Source organism: Chenopodium quinoa, unplaced genomic scaffold, assembly GCF_001683475.1.
Source record: "Chenopodium quinoa cultivar QQ74 unplaced genomic scaffold, ASM168347v1, whole genome shotgun sequence".
Taxonomy (NCBI): Eukaryota; Viridiplantae; Streptophyta; class Magnoliopsida; order Caryophyllales; family Amaranthaceae; genus Chenopodium; species Chenopodium quinoa.
In genome coordinates, this window is record NW_018744603.1 from 1010416 (window position 1) to 1025876 (window position 15461).

Genomic DNA, 15461 nt, shown 5'->3' on the forward strand with positions numbered 1-15461 from the left:
TGCAAGGGTGTCGGTTTTAGGGCTCAATTTAATGTTTTGATCATAACTTCTTCATTTTGGCTCGGAATTGGGATAATTTTGTACCATTGGAAAGCTCTTTAAAAGGGATATCCATCTGTATAGTGCTTGCATGGGAATTTGATGTTTGGTTTATCTGTTTGGCTCGGTTTTTCAACAATGTAGGTTCCATTGTATCCAATCATTGCATTTGACGCATTTTGGTCCGTTATTAATCAAGTTTAAACATGTATGAAAATGCTTTAGGCCTAATTAGTAATCGGAAAAGGCTCTAAGATAACTTGGTCTCAAATATGGGTCTTAACTTAATTCATAATGCTTTTCGTAGCCCATAAACACTTCAACTTTGATTTAACATGAAGAACGGAATTTTGTAACATCATCGCACTTCCTTTCGGGACAAGAGGCCAAAAGTAGGTGTCTACAGTTAGCCCCCACTTTAATCGAGTCTAGAATAGACAATGATCAAATAAGTCAAGGAAATAAATCCGAGACTCATTCTGTGAAGTTCTCTAAGGATAGAGAATCTTTCAGTTATGTTTAAGGATGTCGAAACGATCCTTGATTCGCTAAGTGTTTGAAACAAGTAGCTATTAAGGCTAGAAAAAGTTTTTCCTAGTCTTAACGCGCTGAAGAATCTAGATTAATCCTTTGCATTTGTAGAACACTTTACAAGTAAAGGTGTTCTAGGTGATGTCAAGTCATGAGAAGAGATCGATTTTAAAAGAATAAAAGGGGATGATTTCCTCTCAATCGTGTCATCGTTGGTCTAAAGTCCCTCGATATGTCATTGAAACTTTAGCCCGAGTTTAACAAAGTAAAAATATGAAAAAGGTGTTTTCGGTATTCAAGCCGAAATTGTCCGATATTTGAGTCGGGTCCGGTATTCTAGCCGGATGTCCACAAGATAGAAATACATGTCTCAGAACTGGAGGCACATATCCAAATCCAGTGAGAGGGAAGAAAGTCAGCAAATCTCTTAGTAGTTTTGTCCACAAGATGAGTACACGTGTCTCAAGACTGGGGGCACGTGACTACATAGACGCGACATCGTCTCGTCGCTTCTTTATATAGGGGGTGGTCGGACACCCTAACTATCCGGTAAGTTAGTAAGCTCACTAACTACCGTATTTGCTTCCATTCAAGAAGTGTCTGTTCCTGATGGTTCGGCGTGCCTGTCGACTTGTAAGCTAACGCCTACAGTAATTCTCTACCTTTTAGTTCCGAGAGGTAGATCTTGCAAAGCTTGGGCTGAAGTGAAATTTTACGCAACACCTACGCCGTACAATTTTGCGCCGTACGATTCGCCATTTGCATTTTTACGCTGCATGAAACCACCTTCCTTTTTACTTTGAACATGAAAAAAGAAGAAAACCCGGACATTTGTAACGTCAGTACAGTAAAATGACAAACCTGTTTATGGGTGCTTTTACGTAAAGCACCACCACGGAACGTCTTAAGGCACTCTTACGAAAAACATTCAAAACGTATGCTTGGGGAAGGCACAAAGCACGGTGTGCATGCAAGATGATGCAAAAAACTAACAAAGAAGAAAACAAACTACAAAATGCAAAGCAATTTAAAAGATTTTGATAATTTGCGCGCCATTACGTCTAATAACGAGCAAAAACCATTGAAAGAATGATCAAACGGATTAAAATCTGGATACCGGTTATTTTAGTGACCAGTATCCGCGCGCAACTTAGTGGGTCACGCTGGCCAGGCGCGCGCATCGTTTCGAGTTGCGTTGGTCTGTCACACGCAACTAATTCAGTTGCGCGCGACATTTAAGTCAGTAAAAACAGAGTCGCTGAGCGCGATTTTTTCATTTCTCTTTCTCTCTCCTTCCTTCATGATTTTCGCTTCTTTCTCTCTCTAAAGAGCTCGGATTTTCTTGTTTTTCAAAGCTAAAGGAAGTAGATCTCGTCCCTTATTCATATTTGCCATAATTCGTTCATTCTTGGCTGAATTTGGGCAATTTTCGAACCGTTAGACCCCAAATTTTGAATTTGGGGGTTTTTTTATTCGACTTGTTTTCATGAATCTGTTTGTTTGTCGTTGTGACATGTTTAAGCAATATATTGCAATAAATTTCATGTAAAGTGACAAAATATTGATCCTGTATGAGCATGCCAAGAATATACTATACTTGTTAATTTTAATGTAAATTGAAGTGTTTAGAACAACAATTATGCATTAGAATTATCAATGAAATTTTGAACTTTTATATTATCATGAATTGGTTTTATCAATGATAAAAACAACCGATGGTTATTATTATTCACTTATAAAACTGTGATCTCAAGATTTGCGCAAAACTAGTTGCTTTAGGAAATTCTTGAAGACATCATCGAACTAGAGTAGTTTGGCTATAATTCGGGCTTTTGAGCCCCCATTTTATGTTATCGAATATTGCAGCCCCCAATGTTGGGTGACTTCGATGACTTATTTGTTTTTAATAATTAGACCCTTTCATGTTGCTTGAAATGGGTCCAGAAATCCCGTGTTTCGTCTTATTATGATAACTACTAGGATCTTGGAAACGATTAAACTAGTGTGATTAAATCGTTTTTTGACTATCCTTATTTTTAACAAAGAAATTTTCTAAGTCTAGTAATATTGGTCATTCATTAGAACAAGTAAGAGGAAAATGAAATGTTGTTCAAAAATTTTTTTCGTCTATTCTTGCTACTTTTGACTTCTTTCTTTTGAGTTCAAATTTTGTCACTGTTTTGAAGCTAAAAAAAAAAAAAGTAGATGTTATCCTCCTTGCGAAATTCTAATGTGTGCAACAATGGAAAATAATTTGAAATGAAGACTCCTTAATTTAGAATTTAGGAGTCTTTTTTTACATTCTAACTCATGAAATTGTTTGTCTTATATTAATAATGTGTCTTGAAACAATTTTCATGATGAATGATTGAGTACTAAACTTTCGTATGAGCAAGTATGATTTTGTTTCTTTTGCTCTATACTAGTGTAGACACCCATTTGTGTCTCCCTAAAACCAAACCTGGTGATGAGTACTTTTCACGTCGAATTATAATCAAATGAAGTAAAAGTGTGGAAAGTCTAGTGTTGCGGATAGTTTTAATTTCTTTTCTTTTCTCTCTATTTTTGAAAACCTATTTTAATAAAACGTTCCAATCCAGTTAGGTTGGTCCATGGCGTGGGTCCAATAATGGTGTAGTTGGATGGGGCTTGAAAAGAGCTTTCCAATGATATATTATAAGCCCAATTCCGATGAATAATGAGGAAGTTATGGCCAAATTACTAAACTAGGCCCGGTTTGAGCCTTATATGCGGCCCAATGATCTAGAGGAGGGCCTAATATGGATTTATCATTCCTAATGCAATTAGGAATGGTTATAGTCTTCTAGATTCTTCTAGAAGGTTCTTTTCATTCCTAATTCGATTAGCATTGATAAATTGACTTTTGTTGACTTTTTAGAGTTTAATTCAGAATAAAAGAGTGTTTTTAAGAAAAATACGATTTTGACCTTCTGTACGGCTAAATTTTATCTGAATTTAGAAAACGCGTGAAAGAATTAATTAGCGCCTAAAGCCAGTCATTAGCGCCTGGCGCTAGCGTTAGCGCCTGGCGTTAACTTATTTTTTCCACGTCGAAACTCTGATTTGTTTTTCTATCTTTTTGGCTGATTTTCTCTATAAATAGCCTCCTAAAATCTCCGTTTTTCATCATCTACAATCATTGACAATCATCAATTCTCATCAATTCTTATTCTTTCTAATTCTTTCTTCTCACCAACTCTCGTCAAGAATTTCTTGATTCTCTCTCCCTCTTTCTAGCCCTTTTACAAACAAAATTCCGCATTCACAAGACCAAGAAACACCTAGCATTGTTCGAAGTTGCCTTCACCCTAGACGTGAAAGGTTTTAATTTTTGAGGGTTTGGTCCCAAATCTCCCTTTCAATTATTTAATTTAATTGTTTGATTATTATTTTCCTTGAAGTTACTAACGCGTGTATTTTGTTATTAGAAAGAGGTACGAGGCATCCAAGTAAGTGCTTTAATGGTTTTTATTGACATTATGATGTAGAAATCATGTCTAGGTTGTTATTATGATTCCTAGCGTCATGTTAGGGTGTTTTGATCTTCCTAGTATCATGTTTAGGGTAACAACTAAAAAAAAAATGTTAATATCAAGTATGATTAAAAGTATGATGCCTTTTCTCTATAAATAACGTATTAAAAACTTCGTTTTTGGAAACCAGTTTTAATCCACATTCATCAACAATCATCTATTATCACCAACTCTCATCAAGTTTTTCTTTACTTTCTTTCTCTCTCTCTCTTTTCTAAACTAGCTTTTTTCCGCATTCATTAGATCTAGAAACACCTTGGCATATTCGAAGTTGCCTTCGCCCTAGACGTGAAAGGTTTAATTTCTGAGGGTTTGGTCCCAAATCTCTCTTTCAATTATTTAATTTAATTGTTTGTTTATTATTTTCCTTGATGTTGCTAACGCGTGTATTTTGTTATTAGAAAGAGGTACGAGGCATCAAAGTAAGTACTTTAATGATTTTTATTGATGTTATGATGTAGAAATCATGCTTAGATTGTTATTATAATTTCTAATGTTATGTTAGGGCGTTTTGATTCCTAGTATCATGTCAAGGGTAACTTTAATATTAAGTATGATTGTTATGATGCCTTTTATTTTCTTTCCTAATATTTATGATTGTTAGTATCATGTTAGGGCTAAATATTTGATCTTTATTGTTTAGTGACATGCTAGGGTTTGTTATTAATCTTGTTAGTGTATCATGCCTAGCATCTTGCTATTATTATGCTTTAACATGATTATGATTATTTTTATGATTTATTATTATAATTGTCATAATTCTTGTTATGATGATTATTATACTTGTTATTATTATTATGATGATTATTATAATTATTATTATTATTATGATTATTATTATAATTTATTATGATTATGTTGCTTGATATTTATTGTTATTGTTTGATCACGTCTTTTATGCAAGTTTAAAGTGAATTTGTACTTGTAATCACGCTTAATAAGATTATTAATAATCTTGTTTAGGGTTAATATGATTATAAGTCAAGTGATCGCCAATAATAGGTTTATTTGTGCAATAATATTCAACCAACATAGATAACAGGTTTAGGATAAACCTAATGATTGTATGTTAGTCAGAAAGCGCACATGAATACGATCAGAATAAAGTAGAGGCCTATTATTAGGGTAGGTTCAATCTCTTTTAGGTTGGATTTGTACCTTCATCCCCGAACTACCAGTCATGGTTCCAGATCTATTGGAGTTGACGATCTCATGGATCGTTAAGGGGTGTAACCTTCACCTTGTGAACGGTTTACAAGTTCCTAAAACTTGTTGGCGACTCTTTTGCTCTATCTTCTTTCCCTTTGGACGCCACCGTACTTTAGTGTATGATCACAGTGAGGTTCAAGCTAGGGATAACGCTTGAAATGTTCCCTACAACTAGTCATACTCTCTAATCTCTAGAGTAAATTGAAGTATTGAAACAACAATTATGCACTAAGATTAGTTTTTGAAGTTGAACTTGAAAATAGCTCGAGTATGTAACCTGTTTAATGGCCAAGTTCAGTTGCAAACTTAGTTTTCAAAGGAAAAACATGATTATTATATCATTTTGATTCATTTAAAAATTGTAAGGCTCGAGATCTACGTAAACCATTTGTAGTTTAGGCGATTCTCGAAAGTAGCTCGAATGGCATGAATATCTCATTTTTTTTGTTGATATTGGAGCCCCCATGTGTCGGGTTATGCGCATTCTTGATATTTCACAAGTCTTGGAGCTCCCATGTGTCGGGTTATTGCGCGTTCTTGCTATTTTGCAAGTCTTGGAGCCCCCAATTGGGGGTAAATTCTAATGACTTGCTATTGTTTAGGCTATTCATATGATATTGAGATGGACCTATGTATATATCCTATTTTTGTTTTTTGAAATATTTAGGACAGTGATATGGCTTTCACATTTTAGTTAAAGTTATTTTCAAGAAATCAAGTTAGTTTTTTGCTTGTTTATAGACCAAAAACAATTGTGTTTAAGGTTTCGTAATTTACCTAATGTCTAAACGTTTGTAAAGATCATTGCAGTGATTTTATTCTTCAAAGTTGATTTAAAACATCAAATATTTTCTTTGTTCTTGTCAATCTTTGATTTTGGTCTTGTAGGTGGTTCGTTTACCATCCCTTAGCCAATAAGCGAGAACAAGTTCGAGTCAAGAAGAAGTCGAATCTTAATTCATTCCTTTTGGAATTTTTTTTTATGTATATACATGTATTATCCAAGCGGTTATAGAGAATCTGAAAATCTATTTATTTGAGAAAACAAAAAATCAGAAAGGAAATTTTGAATACTTTTTTGCTAGAAACATATTATTTTGAACTAGAATTCAAAATTTAAAAAGGGGTCCAATAATTATATTGTTTTCAAAACTGGACACAAAATGGAAAGAAAAGTCTAGCTCGTAATTGAGTGTGACTTTTTTGTCCGAGATTGATGAAGATAAGCTGTAATTTGCAACTTATTTCAACAAAGATATGAAAATGTGAGCAAACTTTCGTATATCAGATTTTGTTTATGTTTTTCTGTTTGTCATCATTGTCATATTTTGCTAATTCAAAGTGAATTTCTTTCAATTTAATAAGCACCCTAGTTTGAAAATGAATGTTTATCAAACCTAGGTTAGGTGAAGTGCTAGAATAATTTATAAAATCATTCGAATCACTTTCTAAAATATGGTCTCATTTTAAAATGAAAGTTAAGGTGAGACCTATATTTTTAATTTGAAGCCCCCAAGCGTAGAATTTAGGTGGCTTTTGGAGTTCATGTATATATATGCTAGGGGATGTTTCTCATGTTTATTTAAGTCCCCAAGATTTATATTTTCAATTTGCGGAATGTTGCATATGTTTATCATAAATTGTTTGATCAAGGAACATAATTAATTATCTTGGTCAAATAATAGGAAGTGGTATTCTTCCCTTTGTCATTTAAAGTTATTAAGATGGTTCGTAATAAGCTTTGTTTGACATTGATTTTGCAGCATAAATAGCGTGTTCAAATCTATAAATAGAGAGAAGTGGGGATGTCCTAGCTGTATTAAGCCCCCAGTTTGAGGCAAAGAGCGAAAAAATTATACTATTTTCGAGTATTTTAGTTGCCAAATGGGAGGGATAATCCCGACTTACCCCCTAAAAAAGAAATGAACAAAAAAGACGGATTTGTATAAAAAGGAAGGGGAATCCAACTTTCCCATAGAAGAATAAAGAAAGAAAATTAGACATGTTTTCGAAAAGCAAGGATAATTGACTTAATATTTGAATCATCGTGATGACTTGGCAGTGAGGTATACATATGATAGCCATAACGATCATTTTTTCGTGTAGCGCTCATGTTCAATCAATATTCCTTGCTTAGAGAATATGGAGATATCCCACGTAGGCGGACATTTTAGTTGCTCATGACAAGTGAAAAGACCAATTCTCAAGAGTTGTAAAAGACATCTAAAGTTGACGTCGAGGCTGTCGATATATCAAATCAATTTATTGTGTTAACTTTTTTTCTTTCTAGGCAATGTATATAGAACCTGAATTACCTTGGTAATAAATAGCCCTATTATTAAAAGAAAATAAGATTATTGTTTTTTTTAAAGTGATAATCATCTCATTTTTCTTTGGCAAAAGATATGGAAAACATCGAGTTTAGCTTGATTCGATTGCTTTAATAAATTGGTGTCATCAAGCCAATGGCTATCAAATCATCCAAATCATTTTATTTTTATTTATTTTTTTTTATGATTTTGTAATCATAACTCAACACTTCATGCATTTTATATATGGGCATGACTAATCAATAGTAGGTCCATATGTGCAAAGGCCTAAGGTTGGCCATATTTTCATGGAACGATGATTTTGGTACATGGTTATGGTCTACCTCAAGGAGGGCCTTTCCAAGGTTGTAACGTGACTAAGCTTGGTGTTATGAAGAATGGATAAGCTCAAGTATACTCCCAAAATCCCTTACTTTTGGTGCTTTTTAAATTAAAACATTTCTGCTTTGTGTAGCAACGTCCTACATTAGGTGCCTTTTCCTTGTCCTCTCTCTCTTTTTTTTTTCTTTCTCTCTTTTTTTTCGACAAGTTTTGTTTTGGGTTTAGAACAATTTCTTTCTTTCTTTTGCATTGGATCTTTCCTTTTGTGTTTAGACTAACTTTGTGTCCCCCTCTTATGTTTCGTTCCCCTAATTTTCTATTTGTATCTCTTTGCACCATTCCCATCAAAGGTTCTGAATAATGTAGGTTGAATAATTAAGGCTCAATTGACGAGGCTCAAAAGGGGTGCCAAAAGATGGATCATATCCTTTCTTTGTGGGCCAAAGATGGGCCTCTTTTCGTTCGATAAATCTAATAAGCCAAAGCTTATCAATATTCTTAAAGTGTTGAGTATGTATGCCTTTTTGATATTGCCTATATGTATGTATACGTTTTATATAATGTGAGTCAATAACAATAAAGTGATCGTAAAGAGAACAAGATAGACGTACTTGAAAATATATTTTTTTTTATTCATTAATTAATGAGAGTACAAAATAAGTAGATTCGACAACATGAATCTCTTAGTTTATCATAAAAAACAAAGGAAAGAAACAAAACAAGACCTAGGGTGCTATATCTTGAATTGCTGATAACTTCTTGATATCGCGTCTTTGAGCTTTTTTCGTTTCTGATGTAGGTGAAATCTTCTCTAAAGATCTAGTCTATCTATATGATTCATGGTTTCATTTATCAAGTCCTTTTCAATTGTTGTTCCCACGGTATAGACCTTTTGAAATGACACTTGTATGGTGGAGACATATTGTCTATGAACTTTTGGACAAGTTCATAATCTAGAGGTCTTTGTGAAAGAAAATCAACCTTTGATCGCCACCTAGAAAAGAAGTCAATGAAGCCTTCTTCTTCCCCTTGCTTAAGCAATTCGAGATCGCGCAAGGTAGTTGTGAGCTCGATGTTATCTCCATATTGGGTTAAAAACGCTTTTACAACGTCACTCTAAGTGGAAGTTTGTTTTGCATCGAGGTTATAAAACCATGATCTAGCAGTTGGGTCCAATGAGAGAGGAAAAGTACATGCATATAGGCTTCGCTCAACCCCTTTCAATGCCATAATTCCAATAAAGCTCATTAAGTGAGAACTAGGATTGTCCGTAACCTTAAAGGTTGGTAAATCCGTAGTCAAGAACTTTTTTGGAAGAGTCTTGCCACTAGGTTGTGGTGCAAGCTCATAATTGAAGTACTTAGTCCCTGAGCTAGCTCGAAGGATAAGTTTCTCCAATGGCTCTAGTCTTTCGGCTCTTGGCTTTTCTTGCAGAATGTTTTCTTTTTCTTTATCTGCTTTTATTATAGCCTTTTCTGCTTTTTCATTAGCCTTTAATTGGGCTTCTTCTTCTCGTAGGGCCTTTAGGTTTTGGAGTTCCTGTCAAAGTTTCTACAATGCTTCTTTGTCACCCATGATTGGACTAGTACGTGAATGTGGAAGATAATCTAGTAATGTGTATCACGAGAAATTGAGTGCGTTCACTTAAACCTTTTCTACCAAGCATTCAAACAATGAACCAAAGTCAAAATGATTGTTTTATTTCTTTTTTTTTAATCCTTGTAATACGAATTCACTTTAAGCAAGTTTGTTGATGAAGAATGTCAAAAAATTCACGAACAATCATTAATGGAATTTCATGATTTGTGTTGACTTCAACAAGGTAATCATATAAGGATTTTACTTTAAATGAAATGTTTTAAAAAAAGGTAGAAGAGAAAGACAAAAAAGTTGGATTGAAGTGCGCATCAAATTTTTAGAAATATTAATCGACCCGAACACACTCCTTAAAATGATCAAATATACTATAGTATTTGTTGATCATTTAGATTACAATAGAGATCAATATCGTTTTTTTTTATTATTATTATTATTTATAATTCTCATATTGCTTATCTTTAAAGGATAATATATTACTATATGTTTAAAAAGAATGATGGCCTCTGAATGTAAAATCCAAGAAATAATTAAATCATTTTCTTGGTTTTATCATTCATTATCTTCTCTCTCTTTTTTTTAAGAATAATATATATTTTTTTGTATCATACTCTCTCTCTCTCGTTTTTTTTTTTTTTAATAACGACATTTCTTTTTTTTTCCCGTTCTATTTCTCTCTTCTTTTTTTTTTTTTGTGTGAGGCAATCACCCCAAGTAGAGTTCTCGAGATTTTCTTTTTAAACCATAGAAGAGGTAAATAAATTATACTCTTAAATCAAGGTTGACCAATTACAACTAAAAAATGATGAACACGAAAATAGGCACGTTTAAGTATAAACATATTGATGACGTCCTATTAAGGGAAGTGAACTTCTAATGACGAACCTCATAAGAAGTAGTGTCATTAGTTCGATTATAAAGTACGTAAGCGAATCATCATAATAAAAAATAGTATCGCGCGCAATTTTCCGTCTTGCGCTAAGGTGGAAAGTGCAACTTCAAGAGTAGCATCTGCCACATGCGATTGTGGCTTTTTTTTTTTTTTTTTTTTGCGTAAACGCAAGGAGAACGATAAAAAAAAACATGTTTTTGGATTTTTTGAAAATAAAGAAAAACAAAAAAGACAATCAAAGTAAAAGTTAGACAACGTTGTTAGCCAAAGAGATATTTTTAGCACCTACTTAACGATTAACCTTGAAGTGGTAGTATCGTTTTCTCCGTATGATATTGCTCGTAACGAGTCAAAGTCAACGTTGAACAGTGGGCGTGCGCAAGACACAGTGTTGCGAGGAGGTGCCGCGCGCAACTTCTGAACTTGCGCTAGGAGGGCGCGCGCAACTTTGATAGTTGCGCGTGCCACCTGGTAGGATCAACAATTTTTTTTTTTTCCGAAAACGCAAAGAGAACGAAAAAAAACTTATTATTATTATTATTATTATTATTATTATTATTATTATTATTTATTTTTTTTGGCGAACCATAATTTTTGCGAATATTTTTTTAAAAAATTATTTCTCTAGGTAACAAGTTAGAATTAGTTAGATTAGACACGAAACACATATTCATGTAGTCACATAAGCACATAAAAGGAACCGTCAAAGCATACAATGCCATTCTAAGGTCAAGGCTTGGGGGTCCAAAGGTACCATATCTTAAGGGACGATGCACGAATCAATCACTCAACATGATGACCCACGACATAGCCCTCCCAACATTTTGTTGGCGATATGGGTGGGATGATTGTTATTGATTTTGAGATAGAAGCCTAGTGTTGGCGACCCCTAGTCAATGAGCTAATCCCCAATGGTTAAACTGTGCTATGATTATGCATGATGCAATGTTGCTTGTTTGATTTTTACTTTTGTGAAAAGGAAGATATTATGCGTTCGAGTCTCGCTCTCTAACTAGAGATTATCCAAGTTAGTTCTCGTTACAATCCATAGGCAACCTAGTGTTGGAAACCTTGAACATAACTACAACTAATCTTGTAACCTCTAAGTCCCCAGTGGAGTCGCCACTATAAGGAGGGCGATCCCATCGTAAGGGGGTCCTTCCTTAGATACCCATTGGCCCTTTAGAAGCCTAGGACTTTACACTTGTTAGGGTGTATTAGGATTTGAATTCCTGACTGTTTGGGAGACCTTGAATTAGAAATGATACTCTCATCATGCTTTTTTGTAAGAAACAAGTAGGAGTCGCCAATGAGTTTTAAAACCTCGTTCATGCCTTTCTTCCATGTGGAGTTCATGGAATAATTAGCACAAATCATAAGTTTACCCATGCCCAAATTGGTCTTCATAAACCAAAAATGAGTTCATGAGCGAGGGTACTAAAATAACGTTCCTTTTAGAGAGGAATCGCTATTCTAGCCCTAGTATGGCCTCTACTAGCTCTTCCTTTTTCACAATTTCATTACCAAACAATTTATAAGAATTAATCACGTAGGAATTACATTGCAAAAGTCGTTATTCTTTGTTTAATCAATATTCGTGAAAAGGACAAAATAAACAATATTCGCCTAGTCTTAAGTGATAAATCAGTACAACAATTAATTATTCAAATTCTAGTCTTGATTAACGAAAGAGTACTATGTGAATTAATTAATTAAAAGTTTGTTTAAAGTGATCAAATAACACTAATTAATCAATTAAAGTTATCTAAACAATAAAAGAAAAGTGATTTATCTAAGTGCTCAGGAAACTAACCGTTTTTCTTTTATGTTAAATCGCCGTTTAATGTGTTTATGGACTTTCTTTCTTTTTCGTACCTCCAAGGACTTCAATGGATTTAATTAGGGTTGAAAGTGTTCGGGAAGAGAGAAGAAAAAGAAGTATGATAGTAAGAGAAGTTGAGAGATTAGGGTTTTTGGAATACTAGGGTTTTAATACTGATTTTTTCCGGTCCCCGTAATGCTGAACGAAGACCACTATTTATAGGCGTAGAGATCTAAGTTTGGGGTTTCACAGCCGCGCTGTCAGATGGCGCGCGCAACTCTCTGAGTCGCTCTGGGTGTCGTGCGCATCTCAATGAGTCGCGCGCGCCAGACGTGCGCAACTGATTGAGTTGCGCTGGTTTGCGGTTTTCCTTATACGAAAACGCGTTTTTATAACTTTCATAACTTTTGATTGCGAAGTCGGATTAAGGCGTGTGAGATATCATTGGAAAGATCTAAATTTCTAATTTGTAATTCCGTTAGAATTAGGTTAAAATATGTTATGGATCAAAAGTTATGGCCCTTGGAGTGCAAGGGTGTCGGTTTTAGGGCCCGGTTTAGTGTTTTGATCATAACTTCTTCATTTTGGCTCGGAATTAGGCTTATTATATACCGTTGGAAATATATTTGAAAGGGCTATCCATTTGTATAGGCCTTGCATGGGAATTTGATATTTGGTTTATCTGTTTGGATCGGTTTTTTCAACAATGTAGGTTCCATTGGATCCGATCATTGCATTCGACGCATTTTGGTCCGTTATTAATCAAGTTTAAACATGTATGAACATGTTTTAGGCCTAAGTTGTAATAGGAAAAGGATCTAAGATAACTTGGTCTTAAATATGGGTTTTAACTTAATTCATAATGCTTTTCGTAGTCCATAAACACTTCAACTTTGATCTAACATGAAGAACGGAATTTTGTAAAATCATTGCACTTCCTTTCGGGACAAGAGGCCAAAAGTAGGTGTCTACACTTACTATCATAATAAAAAATATCAAAAAATAATTTAATACTAAATCAGGCACCAAGAATAACAAGTGTCACTTCTTGACACTGTTTTTCCCTCCCAAACCACCTTCTTTTTTTTTTCTTTTTAAATTTGTCAATTCTTCTTCAAATCATCAATTACTATATACTAAAAGACTCACCAATATTGACACATGTCATTTTCTAGTGTGTTCCTTAGTTTTTTTTTTTTTTTTTAAAAAAAAATAATTTTTAGGTAACAAATCTTATACATAAATAAAAAAGATAGAAAAATAATACATAAATAAAATATTTTACAACTCTTATAAATAAATAGAAAGATAGAAAAATTATACATAAATAAAATATTTGATATGTCTTTCCATAATATATACATTGAAAACTATATAAACTAAAGTTAAAAAATAACAAGTAAATCATATTTTTAACATAAATTGTGCCAAAATGTTATGTACTACGTACTACTTATTTCAACAATAATTTTATTTTTTAAAATTTAATTATATGTTCAAAACCTCCAAGAAATTAATTTGAATTTCAAATATTAAAAAAATAGTGAAGATTATAAAGATTTGATCGATGTGACAGAAGTGCAATTGACTTGCTTAAGAAGTTGTTTCTTGTCAAAGAACTCCTTAACAGCTGTGCAAATATACTGCTTCATTATAATCCAAGCCTGCTTGAAGAATACAAAGTTTATTCCGTTCAGACTATGAGCTTTCTTATCATCAATTCCATTCAAAGCACTTTCTATTTCAAGATCAGTAACAAGTTGGCTGAGATATAATCTTTGATCAGTAGACAGTCTAGGCCCATCTCTCATTATAGATTGATCAAGCATAGAAAGCTAAGTAGCACATGACCCAAGTAAGCCACCATAGTCTGAGGATCTCATTCTAAGTATCCTCATTCTTAGTCAATTTCTCATTTTTCTCATGATAGATGACAGAGATTCTATTAAAACTATTCTTCTCTTTGATAGAAGAATAAAACAGTTGATGATTAAAGTCTCCAATGTGAAGCCATTGAACTCTTGATTTTTTTTTCCTTAGAGGAGATTCTAAATTTTTTAGCCACTTTTTAAGAATTGCAGCATAATCGCTTTCTTGCTGAAGAAGAGAAGAATCAGAGTAGTCATTTTGTAGACGAGTTTGAACAACAAACAAATCTACCCGAGCAATCTCACTCTCAATTCTTTCTATAATGCCCTTAAATTCGTCTCCATGCAAGCTCCTTATCTTCACATAATCATCTTTAATCTTGCCCATACATAAAACATAGCAGAACCTCTAACCTCATTTTACCAGTGTAACACCCCAATAATTCTCTCTTTAAACCTGTGAATACCTTAAACAAAATCCAAGAGAATTACTAACGTGCTACCGCCACGTGTTCAAACATTAAGGCTATTTTAGAATTTAGCAGCGGAAAATGAGTTTAATTAAATTAAAGTTTCAAACTAATAATTAAAAAAACCAAACTAAATCTTACAAGTTGGAACCATTAAGGCCCTTAATCAAAACCCAATTAAGCAATAGACAAGGTTGTCCATCCCATGATCCATTTGGAACATCAATAAAAGAAAAACCCCATGCCTCTTTTCGGAAACATCAATAAAACATCCAACGACCACAGGCGCGATTCCGTGAGTGTAGCTAGTATGAGATCTCATCTAACTCCTAGTTTTTGAAAAGTATTTGAAATAAGAGACTCGTAGATCAGACGACCTCTAGAAAAGTGCACGGCTAATACCCCATGTAACCCAACCCCTGATTGTCAATACTCTAGATGTGCACAAATCCAGAGTTTTATTGCTCATCCATCTTGCACTTTACGTGATTTACAAGTTTAGAATTGGTGATGACTCATATGTAAAACAATATAATCAATCAAATATCACATCATTCCAAGCAATCCAAATTTCCAATTCAATTCTTGATTTATTAGTGGTAAACAATATTTATTATTGAATCCTTTAACTACCTCGGTGTATAAACACCTTAAGTGCATAGGGCACTTCAGATCCTGAACCTCGTCTTAAAAGACTTTAATAACCTCCCTCAACTCAAATCATGATTAATTCATGAAAGAGTATTAAATTAACCTCATGGAACCATTATCAAAATTAATCCACTTATAGACAACCAAGAATCCATAACCTTTAATTAATCATAACATA